This window comes from Dysidea avara, chromosome 12 (assembly GCF_963678975.1).
Source record: "Dysidea avara chromosome 12, odDysAvar1.4, whole genome shotgun sequence".
In the NCBI taxonomy this organism is placed as follows: domain Eukaryota; kingdom Metazoa; phylum Porifera; class Demospongiae; order Dictyoceratida; family Dysideidae; genus Dysidea; species Dysidea avara.
The window spans coordinates 13,755,934-13,768,002 of record NC_089283.1 but is presented as its reverse complement, the minus strand read 5'-3'; positions in this window follow the sequence as shown (position 1 = coordinate 13,768,002).

Below are 12,069 nucleotides of genomic sequence, written 5' to 3'. Positions count from 1 at the left end.
TTGATATGCCATCGAGACTAGTTACAAAGTCACAGTCTTGAAACTCAGGGATGTTATCCATGGATTCTCTGGTAAATGTGCTGGTAAAAAACTTGTTCAACATTTCCGCTTTACCTTCATCAGTTGCTGCTTCAGTATCATTAAGTGACTCATCAACCAGGGTAGGAATGGAGGGTTTAACTCTGACCTTAGAATTTACATATCGCCAAAAAGCTTTAGGGTTGGTCTTCACTTCCTTAGCAATTCTCATCTTGAACTTAGATCTCAAGTCACGTGTAAGGTGTCTAAGCGAATTTCTTACTTCAGTAAGCCTAAGATGATCCAAATGATTGCCAGTTCTACGGAACCTTTTCCATAATGTTTCCTTCTTATGTTTAAGATCAATTACTTTATGATTAGTATATGGTAATTTTCTACATTGGGGTTTATGGTACCTTGGGATAGAGCATTCCATAGCAGACTTAAAACGTTGCATAAAAAAATTCCAAGACTGGCATACATTTAGATCCTGTAATTCCGTCAACCAGGCAGTTTCGTTAAGGAGGCTTTTAAGCTTCATATAATCCCCTTTGTTAAAATTGTAAGATAGTACATCACTGGACTGGTTGATAGTTATTGGAGAACATGAAAGAGAAATATTCAAACACAAATGATCACTCAACCCCAGCCCAGAAGAATATTTGATGGATTTCACTATGTTCTCTTCATTGGTAAGTACTAGGTCTAGTACATGGGGGGATGAACCTGGTCTGAAACGTGTTGGCTCATTAACATGCTGAAATAAAACACATTCTTGTACTGTATCATAGAATTCCTGCTCATACGAATTGCCAGAAAAATTATCATCACTCCAATCAATGCCAGGAAAATTAAAGTGTCAAAAGGAATATTGTTCCATATAAATGGTGTATTGCCAAAAAAAGAATATCGTAGGGCATTGATGGTAGACTGCAGTGGAAGAATGGAAAGTGAATGCCGTCTCGTACAAGAGGACACAAAAGAACAAAAGTCACTAAATTTGACAGCAATTTTATTGTTAATAATATCATAAAGGAGATTGACTGAAAGATAATCATGGCGAGATTTTAAAGATGGCCATCTCAACTGTTCCAAACATTGATCTGATGACTTGGTCCATGAAAACATAGAGGGATCCCACCTACTACCACATACCCGACAAGCAGCACAACGTTGGATGTTCTCCAAAAGCTGAATGTTCTTTTGAGTAAAAGGATTCCATCCGTATTCCAACAAAGGGCAGACAACGCATCTATAGGCAGTAGATTTAACTTGTGGAGGGGCACTCCACAGAGTGTGGCGTAAATAATTCAAACATTTGGTAGTCCTAGCAGCAATAATTTTACAATGTTTAGACCAACATAAATTAGTAGTACTATGAAGCCTCAAATAGCGTACTGAGGTGGACCACTGAAGTGGAATATCATTCACAGAGTAAGTAGTAGTAATTGGAGAACGCTTGTTTGAGATGCACAGAGCCTCACATTTAGGTGGACCAAGGCGAAGTTGCCAGTGTTCTGACCAGAAAAAGACATTATTCAAATCCTCTTGCAGTAGATTGTAGTCACTACTGGACTTAATCTCTTTATACAGTGCTACATCATCAGCAAAAACATTAAGCTCAGAGTGAGATATGACTTCATGTAAATCATTGATGTACAAGAGGAACAGTAGTGGTCCAAGAACTGAACCTTGGGGCACCCTCGAGAGAACTAGTAACCAATCAGAGTAGCAGCTATTCACCACCACCCGTTGATGCTGATTGGTCAGAAAACCCCTCAACCAATTCAGAAGTGACCCTGTAATCCCTATTGCATTGAGTTTAATAAGCAGACGCTCATGAGGGACAGAGTCAAAGGCCTTTGCATAATCAAGGAATATACAGTGGATAGTACTCTGACTTTCAAGACAAAGGGCCCAGTTATGAATCACAGACAACAATAAAGAAATAGTAGAATGGTTTGGGCAAAAACCGTGTTGACATTTACTAAGTCTACAGTGATTGGAAAGGGCAGATCCAATTTGACAACGAATAATTCTCTCCATCACCTTAACAATAATAGATGTGAGACTAATAGGTCTGTAGTTACTAGAAAGACATGGATCACCCTTCTTAAATACAGGAACAACATTAGCAGTGACTCAATCCTGTGGCAGCTTTCCAGTTAACATTGGCTGATTAAACAGTTTAGAAAAAGGTACACAAATGTAAGCAGCTGCCTTCTTTAATAATAATGGAGGAATAAGGTCAGGACCACAAGCCTTAGAGACATCAAGGTTAATTAATTCCTGAAAAACATCATCTGATGTAAAATTGATGGAATCAATAACTGAAGACTGGGCAGCAGTAGAAGATTGTACAGAGCTCAGATCTGACAACCTTTCGGCAGTAAACACAGATTAGAAATACTGGTTAAATACAGTGGCCTTAGCATCATCATCCATAATTAAACTGTTTTCCTGAAGAGGGGGCAGAGGGCGTCAAAAACCTTTAACGGAGTTAAGTGCACTTAGTAGTAAAATCTTTACAGAGAAAACTAATCATTCTGTTCCTATATATCATCAAAATCAGCTTGAGGCCATAAGTAAATAGTTCTTATGCAGGGGTGAGACAAATGGTTGGTTACTAATGATTTGACATAGAGTGCCTCATGACCACTATTCCCACTTACCACATCACAGGACTCAACTAGTGAGGGCCATCAGTCAGATGTCAAGGATCATAAGCAGATCTGGAGGTGGATTAACTCGCACCCCATCCTTGTCTGTTGAAACTTTGTGGAACACTTTTATACACAACCAGTAGCTAATAATTATGTGCTTAGACCTACCGTAGTTAGTTCTTACTATAGACTTAGTTCCTCTAATACTAAACTGTGACAACTGTGGATAACCAGCTACTCACATTATCCTATTTAGAAGAAAGAAATGAATTTACAATCATACTTGATAATAAAACAAATGAAGCACGCCACTGGACCAAGTACCATAATCTTAAAAAAGAATGTCAATGAGAATGTCGTTTTGCGTATAATAAATATGTCATATGGTAGACTCAAGTAAGAATATTTCTTACATCAAAAGTAAGAGACAAGATAACATCAGTGGTGTGGGACCACTTAACTTTCAAGGTGAAACTTTCACTGACTCTCAATATTTTTGTAAATTACTTCTCATCAGTATTTACAAACGAAGACATCTCCAGTATTCCAGCTATGGAAGGAGATCATCTCCCTTGTACATGTCAAGTCCATAATATTGAGGGTGTTGCTGAATTATTGGGTAACATTAATCCTATAACAAGGCTAATGGCACTGATAATTTTTCAGATATATTTGAGTAGATGATATGTTAGCACATATACAGGTGGTCTGAAGTTGTAGTGGTCTGAATGGTTTCCTTTCTTGAAAACAGGAACAACTGAAGCCTGCTTCCAGACCTCTGGCAAATGTACCCTGGCCCAATGGAGCTAATGTTAGGGCAGGTGCTATCTCAAAGCTAACTTCTTTTAAGAAACAGGCTTGAAACATTTGCATAGATGTGAAATTTTGTGTGACGAACAGCATGGTTTTTGTATGAATAGAAGTTAATTGTGATTCCCAGCTAATTACCGCTGTTAATGACTTTGCTGAATGTACAAATAGAGGAGGCCAGTGTGATGTTCTAACTCTTGACTTCAGCAAGGCATTTGATAAAGTATACCAGAAACTATATATCTCATTATGGAATTTGTGGACCAATATTAACTTGGCTTCAAGCAACAGATCTCAACATGTTGTAGTAGACAACATGCATGACAAGTCAAGCCACTCGTGTACTTTCAGGCGGCCACAAGGAACTGCCTTAGCTTCTATTGTTTCTAATGTATATCAATAATCTCCCCCTGTGTGCTCATAACAGAGAAAGACTCTATGCTGATGGTGTCCTGTTCTATTCCTATAGTTTCTTGAAGGAAGACTGTATCTCACTGCAGCGAAACTTGGATGCCCTTGAAAAAAAAAGTGGCAAATGCCTTTCTAAATGTGAATTTTTACAAATTACAAATTTCTAGCTATACTTTACACTTACAATATTGCAGATTCTTCTATCAGAGAAGTCACAAGTCTCACAACTACCAATTCAAGTATACCTTGGAGTATTAATTGATATATAGTATATAGCACATAAGGCTGCACAAGTATAAATGGTTTTAATTTAAGACAACGTCCCTCATGTATTAAAGCAATGTTACAAGTCAATGGTTCGCCCAATTCTTGAATATATATGCCTCTTCCCCCACACTAATGTAAGCTTGAAGCTGTTCAAAGACGCACTGCAACTGGTAGATTTTGCTTGAATGATTTCTCTCCATATTCCAGTGTAACCTCTGCTACATCTCTAGACCTGCAGTCTCCAAATCCAGAAGGGACATTGCTAAACTCATCATTATGTACAAGATATTTACATATCCCCTCCAACTCCTGTATCCACAATCAGCGTGATTCAAGAAATAGATATTTTACGCAACTACAGACTAGAATGGACCCTTATAAGTTCTCCTTTTCCCCTCCATTGTTAAGTTGTGGAACTCCCTCACCCCTTTGTAATTAATTCCCCCTCCCTTAATCAGTTTTGTAATATGATTAATACCTGTGCATTATAATCTTTTTTGATTTCTGCACAGTAATAGCTATAATTATAATAAATCTTTCTATACTAGTCTCTATATAATGAATATTAGGCGCCCGGTTTATACTTAAGAGCGAGTACTGTATGATATTGTGCAGATCTCAGGAATTTATGGTTTTCTTCATTGCAAGCTTCATTGGGTTGGAATTGAACTACTCTTACATGCTTTAACACATGCAGAAAAGGGAACTGCAATTTTTCCTGTTTGGTGTTCCCCTGCTTCCCCATAGATTCGCATAAGTAAAGTAAGAAATAACGGCACAATAATTAATTGAACTGAATTAGGTAGCTAGCCATCTAGCATAACTACCCTGGACTTTTTAAACTTGTAATTGTTTCTAGTTGTGTGCATTGAGAAGTTTAGTGATATCCAAGGTTTAACAGCTGAGTTAACATCTGAGGTTTAATGTCATGATATTTCTCCAGTACTGAGTCTCCCTTTCAACCTCTGAGTGGAGAGTCCCTCTCCTTACATAATGCTAATCAAGATGTTGCAGGTGCTACACCTGGACTGGCTTCTGGGGCTGTTTCTTGGTTACGATCTAGTAATTACCCCTTCTAAGAAATCCAACCCCTATACTATTTCCAGAAGGTGTAAAGTGCCATCAGTATGAAGAAAAAGTTCATGAAATCTAACATAGAAGTTTCAGTCCACTTGTGTTCTCAACGTTTGGAGGCATGGGTGCCTCAACTACTATGGCTTATAAATGTCTGGCCTTCTTCTTGCCCTGCAAGTGGAAGATGGCTTTTCTGTAAAAGTGATGAGCTGGCTTTGCTGTCCTTTCCTTACTGCACTCCGTCATCATTAAGAGGTTCTCATTCCTACTGTGGTCATATACAGGTAATATTCTATCCTCATTCTCACTTGCAATGGGGGGGAGGGGGAGGGTGTCTTGGGGCTGTTTAAGCCCCATTTCTCTTCATCTCTTTTATTCTTTGTTCTGTACATACATAGCTACCTGTTTTTAAAATAATTTATTAATGTTTTACATGTACAGCACAAGTGCTGAAGGTCTGTAGGACACCTGATCCTACACCCTGTTTAAAGTGTTTGAACAGGTTTTATAGCTATGTACAGGTGTATGTTTAGGTAACATATCTTCTTAGCTTATAGTAGAATGAGTATAATAGGTACAATTTTAGAGCATGTAATTGCATGCTCAAAAGTATATTACATGTATACTCAGGTCTATAAGCACAATGTGATCTTCATATGGCACTGCATGATGCCAGTTTAAGGGTATTCTTCATGATCATGCATGTGACAAATTAAATGTACAATAATTTCTCCAACATAGAACATGGCAAAAATAGCATATATATGCATGTTTACTTTTTTGATTGCGCCATTATCTGTATGAGATGTAACTTGATATGGTATTTGTCTCAACATCATGGAATTCTTAATTTTGACATGCATGTGTGTCATTTTAAGTGACTTTTGTGTCACTTGTAATGCTTGTAGTGTATATGGAAGACTTTGAAATTTTAAAAAAATGATGAAGGTATTCGACATGACTGCTATATTAGAGTATCGAATACATCTACTGGTATACGTACAAATGTTCTATTAGGATATTTCAACATGCAGTGACTGTTCTAGCTCTATTAGGCCACTCCAAATAAATTCTCTGCTTCCCGTCCACCGCCCGCATCTGGTTACTGTCCAGCTCTAAAAACTCCATTATTCCGTATTCTTCCATTATTTTCCGGTTATTCTTGCATATTGACAGGCTTACTTGAAACAGTGTCAGCTCACGAGTCAGCAGTGCTATCAAGTCAGCACAAACTCCACGTTTGTGTTATTTTACAACTTAAGAAGGAAGGTACAAGCTTAAACATGCTTTTATGTGGTTGTGCCAGGCAAATAATGGCTTGAAAAGCTGCCAATCTTATAATGAAATAATGGAAATGGACCGCCCGCCCGCATCATGTGCATATATGCCTGAGTCCAGGACGGGAAACAGAAAATTTATTCGGAGTGGCCTTATAGACAGGGCCGCCCACGGGGGGGTGGGAGAGAGGGCATTTTGCCCCGGGCCCCAGGAAGGGCCCCCCGAAGACCTGCTTAAAAGATCGATATACTCTAATAGAGCAGTCAGATCTAAATACTCTAATAGAGCAGACACAGTATTCTTCAGAGGAGCAGTGTAGCAAGCTTATAAATAAGGAGATATGGTTGGTGAGGGGTAGTTATTGTCATTATTAGTAGGTCATGATCATTTTTTTTTCATTTTTTTTTTTTTTTGGTCTTCAACTTATACAGCTTGGGTGAAGTTGTGATTCAGAATGGAAACCTCCTTGCCTCTGGGGCCCCACTTGAACTCTTTGCCCTGGGCCCCTTAATTTCTCTGGGCGGCCCTGATTATAGACTATCTCGATTGATCTTTAGCTATTGTTTCCATCACAAAGACACAAACTAGTCGCTAATTTTACCATGTTCAAATAGATACCTATTATGCATCTAAATTATTCTAGCATGGCCTAACTATAGTATAATTATATTGTGTCTAATGCTAGCTTTTATTTATGACCAATCACAGTTTTCACAACATATTTCGTATGTGGAAGCCACAAAATACATATAGTCTGATCGATCATGATCTGTTATGACCATTTCCTGAGCTTGTAGTAATGAAGCAAATAAAACTGTACAATTCAAACCTCAACTGCCATCTAGATTAAATCTACTTGTTGGAAATACTATATATTTCTCTTGAGAAATAATTTTCTACTTTTAGCTGTTTTCACAGGGCAACATGTACCTGCAGGGGTTAATGACTCAGTGTAACTGTATGCCGGTATATACTGTTTATATGCAGAAAAAACCTCAAGTGTCCAAGCTATGTGGTATTTTAAGCTTAAGTCTGTATATGGTTTTAGTGTCAATTGCACACTCTGTTATAGCTACAGGCTTTATGTATTTGGTTTCTAACACATTATTATCAAAACAAGGTGGTGTTATATTAGTCTCACGTGGCTAAGCAGATTAATTTCTTTTTCATTTACTTGGACCAAAATAATGAAGAGAAAACAAAATGTGGGTTGGCCATGCAAGACTATAATATAGTGTTGTACTATAAATATAGCTAACAAGTCCTTTTGTGGCAGCAAACAGTGTCAGATTATATAGAGATATTTGATTATTGTAAGTAACTATCAGTGTCTGAGTCGTTTATACATATATAGCCATATGGTTCCTCTCGTGCTGATCAAAGTGTAGTGGTGGTCAAGTGCCCACAGTGGTAAGGCCACTTCCAGTGATGTTGAAAACACCATAAATTTTGTACTCGATATATATAGTTTGAATTATGGAGTACATAGGTCAGACTACAAAGGCTATTATATATATATGTATTATAGTACATGGCAACTTGGTTGGGTTAGAGTTGTCGTTGACCATATTTTAAGTAGAAAAATGAGCTTAAATTTTGAACATAAATTTTGAGTTTGATACATGTTCCATAACCAAGAGCTGACTTTCTTATATTGACTGTCACACCAGAAAAGGTTTTTATCTTTAATGTGCTACGTTTTCATACCCACAACTCACCTTGAATACTTCATCTCAGCTGACAACTAAAATGATGTGGGAAATAATCTCAGGAATGATGATAGGTAAAAGAGTTGACTCATTTTGATGTAGTTTTAGAGCATAATTGTCATAAAAATAGATCGAAAATACTCTATAATCTAATGCATAGAACAATTGGCATGAACTAGTTGATTATTCCACTAATCTAGTCACCAAACATCTTGCTAGCAAAAATAGCTTTTCTGACAAATTTGTACAGGCAATCTTTATTGTTTCAAAGTCTTGCAACTACAAAAGTGAAGAAAAAGTGGAATAATTTTGAGAATAATGAGAGAATAATAAGCATGTTATATTTTTTGGAGAAATTTGAATAGAAAGAGGAAAATTTTGAGCATACAGCTGTAGGACCAATCCCCTCACTGGATTGCAGCCAGTATGTGAACAGTTCATAGGCACACTTCTCAGGATCATCTCTACATTTCTGTTCTATTATTTTCACCCTGGACACATCAAATTGAAGATTGTGTGCCACTGTTACCCAATGAGCAGCCACTTTAGGTACCACCACCTTCAACACAAGATGTAGTTGTGGCTCTATTAGAACAAAATTAATTATAATATACATGTTAAAAAATAGTTATAATTACCTAGAGATAACAATTCAGTGGTTGTACAAAGAACTGTTACGTCAGAAGTGAAGGGATAGCTACAACCTAAAAGGAACCACATATGTATACATAATGCAAGTTGATTAATGTATTGAAGAAAAGACTGAAATATTATTAATGTAGACACATTGATTTAATTTTCTTGGCTGCCACCTTTAACATCATGTCTTTTTCACGTCAGCAATTCTTTGAAAGCCGAGACCATTTTACAGCTCAGCCGTTTTTTAAAAGACATCTTTGGATACCTTTAAACCAAAAATCTTACGGAGGCACATCTTTGATTCACATGCACACCAACCACATCAAATTCCCATAACCTCAAGTAGCACCGGTACTATACCTTCCCCCAATGGCCCACTGGGGCCTGTCATGCAAAATCTTATCAACAGCAATCAGAGCTGCGAACAAGGAAGTTGAGAAAGCCATGGCAAATCAGTCTGAAGGCAGTAGCCTGCTATTACGAAGACTGTTATGTATCAGAAGTTTACATACCAATTGGCCCGAGTACTGCAGTTTGCTACTACATAGGGGAATTTCTTGTAGATCACACTTTGTGAGTATCATCTTACAAGTGATTACTCCTCCATGTCTCAAAAATAAAGAGCATGTAGAGCTAAACTTTCTTGGCACGTGCCCTACAATAACTTTACACTAACTGCAAAGGAATCATGTATATTGCCTTTCTCGAGTTGGCAAGGCAGCATATGTCCTGATGTATGTGGTGATCCTCTCACGCAAGAATTAAACTGCAATTCTCCAGGTTAACTAGCCATTGTTAGAGCTGGATCTTGGTCATGTGTATCAATAATATTAATGCAGTTCGCAATGTACAGCTGTGCACAAAATTATTTCCTATGAAATTTTATATACCAAATTTTACAAACAATTTGTGCTACGAAAATTTCACACTATATGGTAGTTCTATTTGCTTTGCTGTGGCAAGAAATTTCAAGTATGCAATGAAATGTGTTTGTTATGCTACTTTTCAGCAGAGTAATAAGCAGTTGATGGTCACTAAAAGGAGTTTATGCTACAGCACATTTATTTTGAACTAGATATGTACACATTGCACCAAAAACAAACCAAGCTCAAAACCTTTACTGGTCCTGAATTTTGGGCAAAAACAGAGACATAAAATTTAATCCAAATTAGAACAAAAAGACAAGAAAGAATTCAAAGTCAATAGTTTTGATAGGTGGCAAGTGGCAACTGTGACACAGCTAACTGATTAACTCACGCTCAATGACTTTTTCTTGTACTAAGCAATTTTTGATCTGCTCAGTTATGGAACCAATTTCAATCATTTCATCCAGCACCTCCAACAGTTTGGTGTATGTCTTTGGGCCCACTCGTCTATCTGACATTATCCAGTCTTCCAGCAGAGCTGTACAACATTGCTGTGGATCTCCTTTATACTTGGTCTCTATTTCCTTCTTAGTGATGATGTCATATTCCAAATATGCATGTAGCTTTTCCCAATATGGTGATACTTTAGGAATTACTATTTTGTGCATCAACTTCATATTAGTAATTGGCAGTTCATTAGCTAATAAAAGATTATGCACACAAATACACACACACCATGCAGGCCTAGCTTACCAGATTTAACAACTGAAGAGCTGTGCACTGGTTAGGTTGATGAACCTACATAACACATAATAATTCAAATACAACATATAACATTTTCGAACCGGTATGGCGTTGCACATGTACTGGCTCATACAACTCAACATAGTAACTCTTTAGATTTTTGGAACGTTGTGCTTTGCTGGAGTGACAAATCTTAGGACCATGTAACATAATATGAGGTGGACAATCACTTTCATGTTCTAGTGGGCATTTCAAGTAAACAACAGGCTCCTGTGCTGATGGCATACAAAGATTGTAAACTGTGGCAATAGAATTTTCCAGATGTTGCAACAGTGCTTTCTGCTGCTGCAGTAGCAAGGGTAACATGTCATCAGGTGGTACCTCTGGATGTATTATGATGCAGCAATTTATGGAATAAGTAGAAGGGCACAGGTATAGCCGAAACTCCTGCCAACTTCCATCTCCAAGAGTGAATTCACCAACACCACGACCAACACTAAACAAATAACCAAAGGATCTAAATAATGAGACACTACAACTATAAATAATAAACAACACACTTGTTAACCTTTTAAAATGCTGCTTGTCTGACTGATACAATGCTTACCTGTCATTCTCTAGTGTTGTTTTAGTATAGAAAATTAATTTTAGTTTTAGTTTTTTATTTTATTATTTTATTTTTTTATAATTAACAACAGTTTTAGTTTTTGAGTGACTTAGTTAAACAGCCAAGCTGTGAAAAAGTGGTGCAGCCTTAAAAAACCTGGGTGAAAAAAGTTGTGAAATCAAAGGTGGCAGCCAAGAAATGGCTGCAATGATGTTAATGCTAATAAATTTTATAGCCATTGTTAGCATTATCATCATTGCAGCCATTTCTTGGCTGCCACCTTTGATTTCACAACTTTTTTCACCCAGGTTTTTTAAGGCCGCACCATTTTTTTACAGCTTGGCTGTTTCGTGTGGATTTTACTTCTTTTTGTACTTTATAAGGCCCTAAAACCAGCCTTAGGCTGACTTTGAGGTTTGTCTTTACTCACATTTCTTCTTTGCTATGTAGATACAATGATGATTATTGAAGACAGACTTATAAATGTATTGCATTGCATGATTTAATTCAATATTTGATAATATTATTGTAATACTCTAATGGAGTGCACATTTTTTGAGGACTTCTAATCAAGACTCACGGTAGTGAGTCGCGCGGCCAAGAAACTACAAAGCGCACGCCCAATTAAAAGACGCGCGGCCACTACTGTGAGTTATTTACGTGTAGGACCGGTTTCGCAATATTAGTCCTAGATTACGCAACATCTCTCAATAGATTTGTATTGCGTTACGTGATAAAAAAATCTTTAGGAGTCGTCATCATCATCATAGTTTTCTTGCGACCTCGCTAAAATAAAAAATAGGCGTATTTCACTTTATTTCTCTACCTTATGTTACAACTACTGTCACGTTATACCAGTCAACATAGTCGTGTTTGTATAGTCCATCTAGCACTGACATTATCCAATCCTGGTTTGCCTATACGCGTATTTTCTTCAATCAAACCTCTAATCCCTACAATAACTTTTAAAGGCACGACGTGGA